Source organism: Pseudophryne corroboree, chromosome 8 (assembly GCF_028390025.1).
Source record: "Pseudophryne corroboree isolate aPseCor3 chromosome 8, aPseCor3.hap2, whole genome shotgun sequence".
In the NCBI taxonomy this organism is placed as follows: domain Eukaryota; kingdom Metazoa; phylum Chordata; class Amphibia; order Anura; family Myobatrachidae; genus Pseudophryne; species Pseudophryne corroboree.
The window spans coordinates 315,575,321-315,590,875 of NC_086451.1; the positions used below are offsets into that span (position 1 = coordinate 315,575,321).

The following is a 15,555-nucleotide window of genomic DNA, read 5'->3' on the forward strand; positions in this document are numbered from 1 at the left end:
TTTTAGGAAAGGTGTGTGGGAACACATCTGTACCAATAAAACATAAAAAATATATAAAGCATGAATAAAATTATTACATTGATAGATCATACAAAGCAAAGATACAAGCTACATAATACCACAGAACACTTCTGCACTGCATATGCTGTATTAAGCAGAACATAAGTGATTTGATACATAACACCACTGTAACACAAATATTGGTGAGTTATATATACAGTGTGTATATATATGTGTGTGTGTGTGTGTGTGTGTGTGTGTGTGTGTGTGTGTGTGTGTGTGTGTGTTTGTGTCTGTGTGTATTAGTGTAGTGCATTAGTGCCTTTTGTTCATTAGATTCATTTTTTAATTAATCTTTTTGAGATGACATTTTCTCAGGCACCCTGTATTAACTTACAGTATTATGGTGGATATTCAGACCTGAATCGAGTGTGAATTCAGGGCTTTGGTCAAGATTCCGACAGGCGGCATTTTGCTGGCTGACGGGATTCCGGCGTCAGCATTCTGACCGCCGGGATCCCAACAGTCGGTAAATTAACTGCATCCCATTAAAGGTTTATTAAACATAATGGGTTAAACTGCATTTCCCCTGTGAGTGTAATACCAGGGTAGTAAGCTGTAGTGAAGGTGTGTCTTAGTTGTCTCACAATTGTATTGGAGGATACCAACCCCATTTAAGTTAAGATGAGAGGTCCTTCCGGACACCTCCCATCAAGCCAAGAGTAGCTTGACAATGGTGGAGTGAGGCAATTTAAGGATGATTGAATACAGGTACATACAGTATTTCTGATTTTGTTTGACTTAACCCCTTGACCAAGGTGCTGCTAAGACTGCTGTCGAGTTCTACACTACTGTGGCTTGGTCTGGTTAAGATAAGTTATCTTTTATTCTGTGATGCAAAATAAAGTGCCTTTTATACTGCATTTTTGTTGTGCTAGTTGCAAGCTGGATATCTATATAGTTATTCTGAAAATTAAATTTACATAAACCATGCACCCTGCTGCCTTAGAGATGTTATTGTGTTTGTTCATCCTTAACATATGCTCTATGTATCTATATATGCTATTTATATACAGTACATGTACATACTATATGTATATATATATATATATATATATATATATATATATACACACGTAAATTTCAAACTGAAAATGTATACCACCCTACTCTATAAAAAGATAAATATGCTAGAATTTGCTACTTTTACAGCATTAAAGCAAACAAATTCTGCACTGCACAATATAAAAAAAGTTCTGCTTATTTTTATGTCACATCCATTACCAGGCTGTGTGCGGTTTTTATTATTTGCAGGACTGTAATCCTTATGCTTACTTTCTTTATTGCACTAATTCATAACATATTTTCCACTGTAAGTTTCCATCTGTAATTTAACACACACACACCTTGAGCTATGCTCAGGGTAGGTAATATGCATTTAGCTGCTGACATCTGTAATTTGTGGTATTCTGCACGGGCATCTCTCATGGATTAAACCCACATTCAGTAATAACAGCTGAACAAATGTAAAATACACACTAATATTTCAAATGCTGTGAAACAAGCACTGTACTGCTTCAGACCGATGCAGTGCTTATTGCTGAGAGGCTTGAAATTGCACATTGGAAGTATTACCTGTAACAGATGTGATGAATTTCTGCTATTGTGAAATGTGCTAAATACATTTATAAAAAAAAAAAAAACACACAACCTTTGAAAATGCACTTAGTGTTACTTTGGGTGCTTAATATTCAGTTCAAATTCAAATACAGCTCTTTCAAGATTACTTTCATTACTAGCTACAGGTGCAGATGATGTTTGCATGAACTCCATAATTTCAAATAAGCACTGTCTAATGTATTTGTTTTGCATAATCCTTCTCGTTACAAAACATGTAATGCTGCTATTAAAAAATAATGCCTTAGTGCTCTCTGCTGGCGATAAATTATATAAAGAATATCAGTAACTTACTGTACTCTCCATGCTTGTGACTGATTTGTCTACTAGAGAAAAAGATTGGTCACGTGATAAGTGCTTTTAGAAAAGGGAATAGTTAAATATGAGATCCTTCATGCCACATTACTACAATCACATTATGCATAAAAATAAAGATGGTTACAAAAGTTTTAATAAAAATGACAACTATTTTGTCAGAAAAGCATGATTCTTACAGTGGAAACTTTAACAAGACCAAATAAGGAAATATATACCTACTGTGTATGAGGGATATACTCACAATCCTGACATTCGGGATCCTGGCTGCCAAAATACAGACACCAGAATCCTGACACCGATCAACATGACGGATCCTGACACTAATCGGAATGACAGAATGACGAAGGTTGTCACTGGGCCCAGAGCGTGGTGAGTGCAGCTCACCCTTGAGGGGACATGCTGCGCTCGCAACCGGTATTCCAGTTAGAGATGAGCGCCTGAAATTTTTCGGGTTTTGTGTTTTGGTTTTGGGTTCGGTTCCGCGGCCGTGTTTTGGGTTCGAACGCGTTTTGGCAAAACCTCACCGAATTTTTTTTGTCGGATTCGGGTGTGTTTTGGATTCGGGTGTTTTTTTCAAAAAACACTAAAAAACAGCTTAAATCATAGAATTTGGGGGTCATTTTGATCCCAAAGTATTATTAACCTCAAAAACCATAATTTACACTCATTTTCAGTCTATTCTGAATACCTCACACCTCACAATATTATTTTTAGTCCTAAAATTTGCACCGAGGTCGCTGTGTGAGTAAGATAAGCGACCCTAGTGGCCGACACAAACACCGGGCCCATCTAGGAGTGGCACTGCAGTGTCACGCAGGATGTCCCTTCCAAAAAACCCTCCCCAAACAGCACATGACGCAAAGAAAAAAAGAGGCGCAATGAGGTAGCTGTGTGAGTAAGATTAGCGACCCTAGTGGCCGACACAAACACCGGGCCCATCTAGGAGTGGCACTGCAGTATCACGCAGGATGGCCCTTCCAAAAAACCCTCCCCAAACAGCACATGACGCAAAGAAAAAAAGAGGCGCAATGAGGTAGCTGTGTGAGTAAGATTAGCGACCCTAGTGGCCGACACAAACACCGGGCCCATCTAGGAGTGGCACTGCAGTGTCACGCAGGATGTCCCTTCCAAAAAACCCTCCCCAAACAGCACATGACGCAAAGAAAAAAAGAGGCGCAATGAGGTAGCTGACTGTGTGAGTAAGATTAGCGACCCTAGTGGCCGACACAAACACCGGGCCCATTTAGGAGTGGCACTGCAGTGTCACGCAGGATGTCCCTTCCAAAAAACCCTCCCCAATCAGCACATGATGCAAAGAAAAAGAAAAGAAAAAAGAGGTGCAAGATGGAATTGTCCTTGGGCCCTCCCACCCACCCTTATGTTGTATAAACAAAACAGGACATGCACACTTTAACCAACCCATCATTTCAGTGACAGGGTCTGCCACACGACTGTGACTGATATGACGGGTTGGTTTGGACCCCCCCCAAAAAAGAAGCAATTAATCTCTCCTTGCACAAACTGGCTCTACAGAGGCAAGATGTCCACCTCATCATCACCCTCCGATATATCACCGTGTACATCCCCCTCCTCACAGATTATCAATTCGTCCCCACTGGAATCCACCATCTCAGCTCCCTGTGTACTTTGTGGAGGCAATTGCTGCTGGTCAATGTCTCCACGGAGGAATTGATTATAATTCATTTTAATGAACATCATCTTCTCCACATTTTCTGGATGTAACCTCGTACGCCGATTGCTGACAAGGTGAGCGGCGGCACTAAACACTCTTTCGGAGTACACACTTGTGGGAGGGCAACTTAGGTAGAATAAAGCCAGTTTGTGCAAGGGCCTCCAAATTGCCTCTTTTTCCTGCCAGTATAAGTACGGACTGTGTGACGTGCCTACTTGGATGCGGTCACTCATATAATCCTCCACCATTCTATCAATGTTGAGAGAATCATATGCAGTGACAGTAGACGACATGTCCGTAATCGTTGTCAGGTCCTTCAGTCCGGACCAGATGTCAGCATCAGCAGTCGCTCCAGACTGCCCTGCATCACCGCCAGTGGGTGGGCTCGGAATTCTGAGCCTTTTCCTCGCACCCCCAGTTGCGGGAGAATGTGAAGGAGGAGATGTTGACAGGTCGCGTTCCGCTTGACTTGACAATTTTGTCTCCAGCAGGTCTTTCAACCCCAGCAGACTTGTGTCTGCCGGAAAGAGAGATCCAAGGTAGGCTTTAAATCTAGGATCGAGCACGGTGGCCAAAATGTAGTGCTCTGATTTCAACAGATTGACCACCCGTGAATCCTTGTTAAGCGAATTAAGGGCTCCATCCACAAGTCCCACATGCCTAGCGGAATCGCTCCGTGTTAGCTCCTCCTTCAATGTCTCCAGCTTCTTCTGCAAAAGCCTGATGAGGGGAATGACCTGACTCAGGCTGGCAGTGTCTGAACTACTTCACGTGTGGCAAGTTCAAAGGGCATCAGAACCTTGCACAACGTTGAAATCATTCTCCACTGCGCTTGAGACAGGTGCATTCCACCTACTATATCGTGCTCAATTGTATAGGCTTGAATGGCCTTTTGCTGCTCCTCCAACCTCTGAAGCATATAGAGGGTTGAATTCCACCTCGTTACCACTTCTTGCTTCAGATGATGGCAGGGCAGGTTCAGTAGTTTTTGGTGGTGCTCCAGTCTTCTGTACGTGGTGCCTGTACGCCGAAAGTGTCCCGCAATTCTTCTGGCCACCGACAGCATCTCTTGCACGCCCCTGTCGTTTTTTAAAAAATTCTGCACCACCAAATTCAAGGTATGTGCAAAACATGGTACGTGCTGGAATTTGCCCATATTTAATGCACACACAATATTGCTGGCGTTGTCCGATGCCACAAATCCACAGGAGAGTCCAATTGGGGTAAGCCATTCCGCGATGATCTTCCTCAGTTGCCGTAAGAGGTTTTCAGCTGTGTGCGTATTCTGGAAAGCGGTGATACAAAGCGTAGCCTGCCTAGGAAAGAGTTGGCGTTTGCGAGATGCTGCTACTGGTGCCGCCGCTGCTGTTCTTGCGGCGGGAGTCCATACATCTACCCAGTGGGCTGTCACAGTCATATAGTCCTGACCCTGCCCTGCTCCATTTGTCCACATGTCCGTGGTTAAGTGGACATTGGGTACAGCTGCATTTTTTAGGACACTGGTGACTCTTTTTCTGAGGTCTGTGTACATTTTCGGTATCGCCTGCCTAGAGAAATGGAACCTAGATGGTATTTGGTACCGGGGACACAGTACCTCCAACAAGTCTCTAGTTGGCTCTGCAGTAATGATGGATACCGGAACCACGTTTCTCACCACCCAGGATGCCAAGGCCTCAGTTATCCGCTTTGCAGTAGGATGACTGCTGTGATATTTCATCTTCCTCGCAAAGGACTGTTGGACAGTCAATTGCTTGGTGGAAGTAGTAAAAGTGGTCTTACGACTTCCCCTCTGGGATGACCATCGACTCCCAGCAGCAACAACAGCAGCGCCAGCAGCAGTAGGCGTTACACGCAAGGATGCATCGGAGGAATCCCAGGCAGGAGAGGAATCGTCAGAATTGCCAGTGACATGGCCTGCAGGACTATTGGCATTCCTGGGGAAGGAGGAAATTGACACTGAGGGAGTTGGTGGGGTGCTTTGCGTGAGCTTGGTTACAAGAGGAAGGGATTTACTGGTCAGTGGACTGCTTCCGCTGTCACCCAAAGTTTTTGAACTTGTCACTGACTTATTATGAATGCGCTGCAGGTGACGTATAAGGGAGGATGTTCCGAGGTGGTTAACGTCCTTACCCCTACTTATTACAGCTTGACAAAGGGAACACACGGCTTGACACCTGTTGTCCGCATTTCTGGTGAAATACCTCCACACCGAAGAGCTGATTTTTTTGGTATTTTCACCTGGCATGTCAACGGCCATATTCCTCCCACGGACAACAGGTGTCTCCCCGGGTGCCTGACTTAAACAAACCACCTCACCATCAGAATCCTCCTGGTCAATTTCCTCCCCAGCGCCAGCAACACCCATATCCTCCTCATCCTGGTGTACTTCAACACTGACATCTTCAATCTGACTATCAGGAACTGGACTGCGGGTGCTCCTTCCAGCACTTGCAGGGGGCGTGCAAATGGTGGAAGGCGCATGCTCTTCACGTCCAGTGTTGGGAAGGTCAGGCATCGCAACCGACACAATTGGACTCTCCTTGTGGATTTGGGATTTCGAAGAATGCACAGTTCTTTGCTGTGCTGCTTTTGCCAGCTTGAGTCTTTTCATTTTTCTAGCGAGAGGCTGAGTGCTTCCATCCTCATGTGAAGCTGAACCACTAGCCATGAACATAGGCCAGGGCCTCAGCCGTTCCTTGCCACTCCGTGTCGTAAATGGCATATTGGCAAGTTTACGCTTCTCCTCCGACAATTTTATTTTAGGTTTTGGAGTCCTTTTTTTTCTGATATTTGGTGTTTTGGATTTGACATGCTCTGTACTATGACATTGGGCATCGGCCTTGGCAGACGACGTTGCTGGCATTTCATCGTCTCGGCCATGACTAGTGGCAGCAGCTTCAGCACGAGGTGGAAGTGGATCTTGATCTTTCCCTAATTTTGGAACCTCAACATTTTTGTTCTCCATATTTTAATAGGCACAACTAAAAGGCACCTCAGGTAAACAATGGAGATGGATACTAGTATACAATTATGGACTGCCTGCCGAGTGCAGACACAGAGGTAGCCACAGCCGTGAACTACCGTACTGTACTGTGTCTGCTGCTAATATAGACTGGTTGATAAAGAGATGTCTATGTAACTATGTATGTATAAAGAAGAAAGAAAAAAAAACCACGGTTAGGTGGTATACAATTATGGACGGACTGCCTGCCGAGTGCAGACACAGAGGTAGCCACAGCCGTGAACTACCGTACTGTACTGTGTCTGCTGCTAATAATATAGACTGGTTGATAAAGAGATGTCGTAGTAGTATGTATGTATAAAGAAGAAAGAAAAAAAAACCACGGTTAGGTGGTATACAATTATGGACGGACTGCCTGCCGAGTGCAGACACAGAGGTAGCCACAGCCATGAACTACCGTACTGTACTGTGTCTGCTGCTAATATAGACTGGTTGATAAAGAGATGTCTATGTAACTATGTATGTATAAAGAAGAAAGAAAAAAAAACCACGGTTAGGTGGTATACAATTATGGACGGACTGCCTGCCGAGTGCAGACACAGAGGTAGCCACAGCCGTGAACTACCGTACTGTACTGTGTCTGCTGCTAATATAGACTGGTTGATAAAGAGATGTCTATGTAACTATGTATGTATAAAGAAGAAAGAAAAAAAAACCACGGTTAGGTGGTATACAATTATGGACGGACTGCCTGCCGAGTGCAGACACAGAGGTAGCCACAGCCGTGAACTACCGTACTGTACTGTGTCTGCTGCTAATATAGACTGGTTGATAAAGAGATGTCTATGTAACTATGTATGTATAAAGAAGAAAGAAAAAAAAACCACGGTTAGGTGGTATACAATTATGGACGGACTGCCTGCCGAGTGCAGACACAGAGGTAGCCACAGCCGTGAACTACCGTACTGTACTGTGTCTGCTGCTAATATAGACTGGTTGATAAAGAGATGTCTATGTAACTATGTATGTATAAAGAAGAAAGAAAAAAAAACCACGGTTAGGTGGTATACAATTATGGACGGACTGCCTGCCGAGTGCAGACACAGAGGTAGCCACAGCCGTGAACTACCGTACTGTACTGTGTCTGCTGCTAATATAGACTGGTTGATAAAGAGATGTCGTAGTAGTATGTATGTATAAAGAAGAAAAAAAAACCACGGTTAGGTGGTATACAATTATGGACGGACTGCCTGCCGAGTGCAGACACAGAGGTAGCCACAGCCGTGAACTACCGTACTGTGTCTGCTGCGACTGGATGATAAATGATATAAAAAATATATATATATCACTACTGCAGCCGGACAGGTATATATTATATATTATATAATGACGGACCTGCTGGACACTGTCTGTCAGCAGAATGAGTTTTATTTTTATAGAATTAAAAAAACAACAACACACAAGTGAAGTCACACGACGAGTGTTTAACTTTTTCAGGCAATCACAATATAAGTATACTACTAACTATACTGGTGGTCAGTGTGGTCAGGTCACTGGTCAGTCACACTGGCAGTGGCACTCCTGCAGCAAAAGTGTGCACTGTTTAATTTTAATATAATATTATGTACTCCTGGCTCCTGCTATAACCTATAACTGGCACTGCAGTGCTCCCCAGTCTCCCCCACAATTATAAGCTGTGTGAGCTGAGCAGTCAGACAGATATATAATATATATAGATGATGCAGCACACTGGGCTGAGCCTGAGCAGTGCACACAGATATGGTATGTGACTGAGTCACTGTGTGTATCGCTTTTTTCAGGCAGAGAACGGATATATTAAATAAACTGCACTGTCTGGTGGTCACTCACTATATAATATTATGTACTCCTGGCTCCTGCTATAACCTATAACTGGCACTGCAGTGCTCCCCAGTCTCCCCCACAATTATAAGCTGTGTGAGCTGAGCAGTCAGACAGATATATAATATATATAGATGATGCAGCACACTGGGCTGAGCCTGAGCAGTGCACACAGATATGGTATGTGACTGAGTCACTGTGTGTATCGCTTTTTTCAGGCAGAGAACGGATATATTAAATAAACTGCACTGTCTGGTGGTCACTCACTAGTAAACTCTCTGCACTCTCTACACTTCTACAGTACTCCTCCTAGTCCTAAGCTCCAGTAAATCTCTCTCTCTTATAATCTAAATGGAGAGGACGCCAGCCACGTCCTCTCCCTATCAATCTCAATGCACGTGTGAAAATGGCGGCGACGCGCGGCTCCTTATATAGAATCCGAGTCTCGCGATAGAATCCGAGCCTCGCGAGAATCCGACAGCGTCATGATGACGTTCGGGCGCGCTCGGGTTAACCGAGCAAGGCGGGAAGATCCGAGTCGCTCGGATCCGTGTAAAAAAAGCTGAAGTTCGGGCGGGTTCGGATTCCGAGGAACCGAACCCGCTCATCTCTAATTCCAGTATCCTGACTGCCGGAATCCCGACAGCTGGGATATCATACTGAATCCTTCCTTTGGCCTTTTTCTAGTGTGCTTCAATTAAACATAGTGAATGGAGAGTTAAGATACTGTAGCTTGTGATAGGACCCATTGCGCCATACTGTATGTCAAAGAGAAGGTGTATACTAGGTAGTCCTAGGACAGCATGTGGTCCTCTGAGAGTTCACCTGTGGCCCCATTTCTTTTCTGTTTAATGTCTAATCGGTCCTAATATTCACCAGTCTTCAATTTTTTACTTCCTCTTATGTAAAAGAGTCTGTGCAAATCACAAGATTCTGAAGAGCTGGCGATGTGTGACTCCACTAGCTGCTAGCTGCATTATTAGCTACTAGCTGCATTATGCATTATTCATGCATTATTCATGCTGAATAATGGCTGCCGAGGCTCTTCCTGAATAACAAGTGGATGGCTGTGATGCAACTTCCTGCCCTTCACAAAGCAAGAAGGCGAACATCTGGGTGTAAGACAGCGTAACAGCAAAATGAAAAATGGGAGAATGAGTTACATAGACCTGAAATTTTGGATTAGGAATGGAAATCTTCCAGACCTGGTGACAAAGAAAAGATTATTGGTGTTGCCGGTTTCAGGAGGGTTCATGATGTTGTTATTTCGGGGTTATTCAGGTTTGTTAGCAAACCAAAAAAGCAGGTGGGGCAGATGTAACATGTACAGAGAGAGTTAGATTTGGGTGGGTTATATTGTTTCTGTGCATAGTAAATATCGGCTGCTTTATTTTTACACTGCAATTTAGATTTCAGTTTGAACACACTCCACCCAAATCTAACTCTCTCTGCACATGTTACATCTGCCCCACCTGCAGTGCAACATGTTTTTGGCCATAAGTGTGCTTTTTTGGTTTGCTAACAAACCTGAATAAGGCCTCCCAAGTTTGAACTTGTTGGTGGGAATGCATGTGTACCTGGACAGGAGGTGTTGAGAAGGAAAATAAAGTCTATCTCTTTGAGTAATTCTCAAATTAAGGAGCACCATAAACATGTCAGAACCATCTCTATAACCTTTATTTAACAAGGGCTTTGCAGAATGTATTGCTCATTCTGCAACTCCATTGCAATTTGGATAGCAAGGACTGTTGATGGCACGTGAGATGTCCCATTTACTGGTGAAAGGCTGCAACTCTCCACACATAAACCGCATGGCATTGTCAGTAAGTAATTTGTGTGGTACGGCATGTGCAGAAAGTGTCTTTTCAATTTGTTGATGACTGTGGCACTTGTTCACTTTGTGAACATAATCTGTATTAAACCAACTTTCCCCCTCCATTAAAAGAAATCTGCAGCTAGGGTCTTGACCAAAGGAAGTCAGAAATCTTATGAAAAGGGCAGTTCTTTGGCATGATTGGCCCATAAAGTAGTGCAGTGGGCACAAGCAGATACCACCAGCTCAATGTCAGCCACCATGGAGGGCTAAAACAAGCCATCCTTAGCCCTCCATATGGTGACTTCATGCTCGGGGTTCCCCTGGTGGGACTGCTGAGCATAGAAGCCTTAAAGTTATCACAAAACACTGACCATGCAAGATGATTCCTTCTGAGAGGGTTAATTCATTGTGGAAGGCAAAAAAAATTAGGTTACCAGAGAGTTCCTTGCAGGAAGAAGGTCAGCCATGCAGATCAACATGATATAACCATTGGTAGAGGTTCATCCCTGAGTGTGGTACTACAGAGTTCCTCCATGCACTTGGAGGAAAGGACATCAAACTCTATGATATCCAGGTCATCGTAAGCATCAGCGACACCCAAATCTGTAAGGTGAGCGTATGATAAGCTGTCAGCTGCATGTACAGTAGGTCCTTACCACATTTGCATCTGCAGACTCAATTTATCTGTTGGGGTAGGCATGTGTTAGACATTTTGTGTCTTAGCAGGATGCAACTTTACATCCACTGAAGTTAGCAAGTGGATAACATATGGGACTTCAATTATTTTGAAAATACACTTGTCAGGGATTAACTGCATGCTGATTTTCTTCGGAGGAACTTGCATAGTCCAATGCTATGTTCTTCCATGGTGCAGCCCCAAGCTAGGATGTCTTCCAAAAAGATCTCACAAAGGGTATCCCTCAAAGAGATGCTCTATGCATTGTTAGAATACTGCCAGTGCTTATGCCATAGGGTGTTCAAAGTAAGATGTACCTGCCCATAGGTGTTATGAAGGTGGTAAGCCTGGATGATTTCTTGTCCAGTGTGATCTGCAAGAATTCTCATTTGGCGTCCATATTGGTAAATATATTTTAATTTGGCATATCAGATATTACTTTCTCCTCAGTTTTGAAGGGACAATGCAGTCTCAGAGCTTTCTTCAAATGCATAGATGCAGATGCCTACCAAAACTGTCCTTTGTTCACTGGGGCAACTGTAGCTGACACCTACTGGGGCAAAGATTCACAATGTTATCAAGCAATTTTAGGGGTCTATTTAATAAGCCTCGGATGGAGATAAAGTCGATGGAGATAAAGTACCAGCCAATCGGCTCCTAACTGACATGCCACAGGCTGTGTTTGAAAAATGGCAGTTAGGAGCTGATTGACTGGTATTTTATCTCCATCCACTTTTTCTCCATCTGAGGCTTAGTAAATAGACCCCTAACTCTGCTATCACTTTGTCCATTATGTTGAGAGGCACACACCTGGGAGCACATACTGTGTGAGAGAAAGCCTTGTTTAAATGCATGTGGCATGTGAATGGGAGTTTCCCAGAGGTATTACAATTGCACAGATTATCAAAGTCTTTTAGCTCTGGAACATCCTGCTAAATGTCATATACATCAGGACTTAAAGTGATTAACTGCAGTTTTATGCTGTCCATCAAACCTGGAGTGGTTTGACATTACTGTCCACTATATGAAACTGCAGTGGGAAGTAAAGGGGGGTACACACTGAGCGATAATCTAAGCAATCTGACTAGATTGCTTAGATTTTCAGCAACATCGCTCCGTGTGTAGCCCTAACAGCGATAGCGATGCGCAGCCCCGCGCATCGCTATCGCTGCTGCTAGATTGGCCTGCATGCAGGCAAATCTAGCGGGTCGCTCACTTCACCCACTGGGTGAAGTGAGCGGCCCCCCCGTCTCCCCCCGCACGCTCAGCACAGATCGCGCTGTGCTGAGCGCCGGGAGAGATGTGTGCTGAGCGGTTCGCTCAGCACACATCTCTCCAGCATCGGGCCGTGAGTACTGGCCTTTAGTGTATTGCAATGTGGCCATGCTCATTGTCGTGATTACCTGTCCACTGTAAGTAATTAGATTTCAGTGTGAGAACAGCCAATATGTGTTTTGGGGTTTGTGGCTTGAGGTCTATACTTTTGCAGTGTCTGGGGTGTTTTCTGGCTGAGCATAATACAGTGCCCCAAGCATTGCAACATTTATTGAAAGCAGGATATTTTTGACTCTCCTGGGAATAGCAACTGCCTCATTTCACACAGGAGGGTGCGATTTTTTAGATATCTAAAAAATTACACCAAATTGCACTCTTGTAATTTGTTATTTTTTTACTAAAAATCGCACCTGTAATAGGGTGCGAATTCTAAGGTCAAAATGGAATTCACATGTGATTATTTGTGGTTTTTAGTAAAGGAAACATGCCATTTTTAGTAATAAAAACATGCGGATTTTAGGTCATGTTTTTATCACTTGGTCAGAAGCATGCACAGATCAGTGACATCCGTGCATGCATCTGTATGGAACAGTAAAGAAAGTGTTTAATTTTTTTTTTAAATGACGTGCAGGTCCCCCCCAAAAGCATAACCAGCCTCGGGCTCTTTCAGCCAGTCCTGGTTACAAAAATACGGGGAAACAATTGACTGGGTTTCCCCATATTTAAGCAACCAGCACCGGGCTCTTGGACCGGTCCTGCTTCCAAAAATATGGGTGATAAAAGACGTAGCAGTCCACCGTATTTTTAAAACCAGCACCGGGCTCCACTAGCCAGAGAGGTGTTGTCGCAGCTGGGGGACACTTTCATATAGGGCCCTGCGGCCGCAGCATCACTCCCCCCAACTAGTCACCCCTGGCTGGGGTTCCATGGGGGAGTGGGGACTCCTTAAATCAAGAGGTCTAACCCTCCAGGCACCCAAGATCCAGGGGTGAAGCCCGAAGCTCTCCCCCCATCCCTGGGCAGTGGATGGGGGGGCTGATAGCCTTTACAAGTGTTTTAAAAGAAAGAATATTGTCCTTTGTTGTGGAACTACAAGCCCCAGCAAGAGTCTTTCTTCTTCTCCAAAAATTTGTGTAGAACTACAAGCCCCAGCAAGCTTACCCCGCATGATGGTACTTGGAAAAGCACAAGTACCAGCATGCAGGGAAATAATGGGCCCGCTGGTACCTGTAGTTCCACAACAAAAGAAATACCCCCCAAAAAAACACAAGACACACCGTGAAAGTACAACTTTAATACACATACATGTACACTTACACATTCATACATACTTACCTACATCCCACGCCGTCATTCACGTCCCCTTCTGCAGTAGAATCCAATCATGTACCTGTAAAAAATATATACTGACAAACAACCCAGTGAAGATCGATCCTCTTCCTTCCATGTAGCATCCCAGGGGTTAAAAAATAAAAAAACAAAAAACCCGGTCCAACAAACTAAAGGGGTTCCATGTTTACACATGGAACACCTTACTCCGAATGCCGGGACCCCCCCCCATGACTCCTGTCACTAGAAGACCCGGCAGCCAATCAGGGAGCGCCACATCATAGCGGATTGACAGGTCAGGAGTGCACTGGCTATAATCGGGTTTCGCAGTCCTCCATTATAGTCAATGGTGGGAAAATTGCGGTCTGCAGCTAACCGCGAGGTTAATTGAGGTCACTCTTGTGGGATTACAGTGTCAGAAATATCATACTCACACTTAGCGCTCATGGACACCTTTAGACTCTTATTAATTATTTGTGAAGTTTGTGATCAGTTTGTTCTTCAACCTAAGTGTTTTTTTCTTTACTGTTTTATAGGTGACACATCTTCTAGACTCAGAATGAGGAGGTGTTGCATCATCATGTGAGGTTACAGTAGAAGATGCCAGAATGTGTTTGGCCACAGCTTGTGTAATAGGCATTCTAGTGCATGAAACAGCAGTAGCACTAGCAGTAATACCACTTTCAAAGAAAGCCATGACCAGACCCTTTCCTTGCCATTGTGTGTGGTGTACGCATGTTGGCAATTATATGTTTTTGGCAGTAAACATCTCCTTTGTTATATATAGAGGGGATTTTTTTGGGAACATTGTGATATATTGTTTAGATTTCAGGTGTCCTTTCTTAAATCTTCCTTCCCCCTTGACCATCGGCTTTTGTAGATGTTGAAGAACTCTAATGACTGGCAGCAGTCACAGCACTTGTACTGGGTTGTTGCTCCTGCTCTTGTGTGGACTGACACCAACAATAAATTAGTTTTTGACACTTATGAATTGTTTTGGTGTGTAGATGATGGGGGACACCACTGCACACAGAATAGCAATGAATGCTGTGTCACTTGTCTGAACACACACTAAATAAATACACAATATAATTTTTTTTTAATTTTAGAAAAGACTGCAGATTTTTTTGTTTTAGACAACAATGCATTAGGTCGACAGGGGCAATAGGTCGACATGGTCATTAGGTCGACATGTACTAGGTTGACAGGTCAAAGGGTTGACATGGTTTTTTGAACTTTTTTTGGTGTCATTTTCTTCGTAAAGTGACGGGGAACCCCACTTAGTGCACCGTGTCCCCTCGCATGGCTTGCTTCGCTTGCCATGCTTCGGGCAAGGTGCCTCGCTGTGCTCGGCAAAGGTTACCATTCCCGATTGTAGTCCACGTGGATCGTCAAGTATGAAAAAGTCCAAAACAAGTGTTTTAAAAGAAAGAATATTGTCCTTTGTTGTGGAACTACAAGCCACAGCAAGAGTCTTTCTTCTTCAAAAATTTGTGTAGAACTACAAGCCCCAGCAAGCTTACCCCGCATGATGGTACTTGGAGAAGCACAAGTACCAGCATGCAGGGAAATAATGGGCCCGCTGGTACCTGTAGTTCCACAACAAAAGAAATACCCCCCCAAAAAACACAAGACACACCGTGAAAGTACAACTTTAATACACATACATGTACACTTACACATTCATACATACTTACCTACATCCCACGCCGTCATTCATGTCCCCTTCTGCAGTAGAATCCAATCATGTACCTGTAAAAAATATATACTTACAAACAATCCAGTGAAGATCGATCCTCTTCCTTCCATGTAGCATCCCAGGGGTTAAAAAAAAAAAAAAAAAAAAACCCGGTCCAACAAACTAAAGGGGTTCCATGTTTACACATGGAACACCTTTCCCCGAATGCCGGGACCCCCCCCCCCCATGACTCCTGTCACTAGAAGACCCG

The 15,555-nt window shown here is 43.9% G+C and overlaps 1 long non-coding RNA gene across 1 annotated transcript in view; it reads left to right on the forward strand.

Annotated features, from left to right (window-relative positions):
* Positions 1–14,279, forward strand: part of LOC134947745 (uncharacterized) — a 29,856-nt gene extending 15,577 nt beyond the window's left edge. Inside the window, exon 3 of the long non-coding RNA XR_010182740.1 lies at positions 14,143–14,279. This is a non-coding gene — a long non-coding RNA (uncharacterized LOC134947745). The remainder of the gene's footprint in view (positions 1–14,142) is intronic.
* Positions 14,280–15,555: the final 1,276 nt, after the last annotated feature.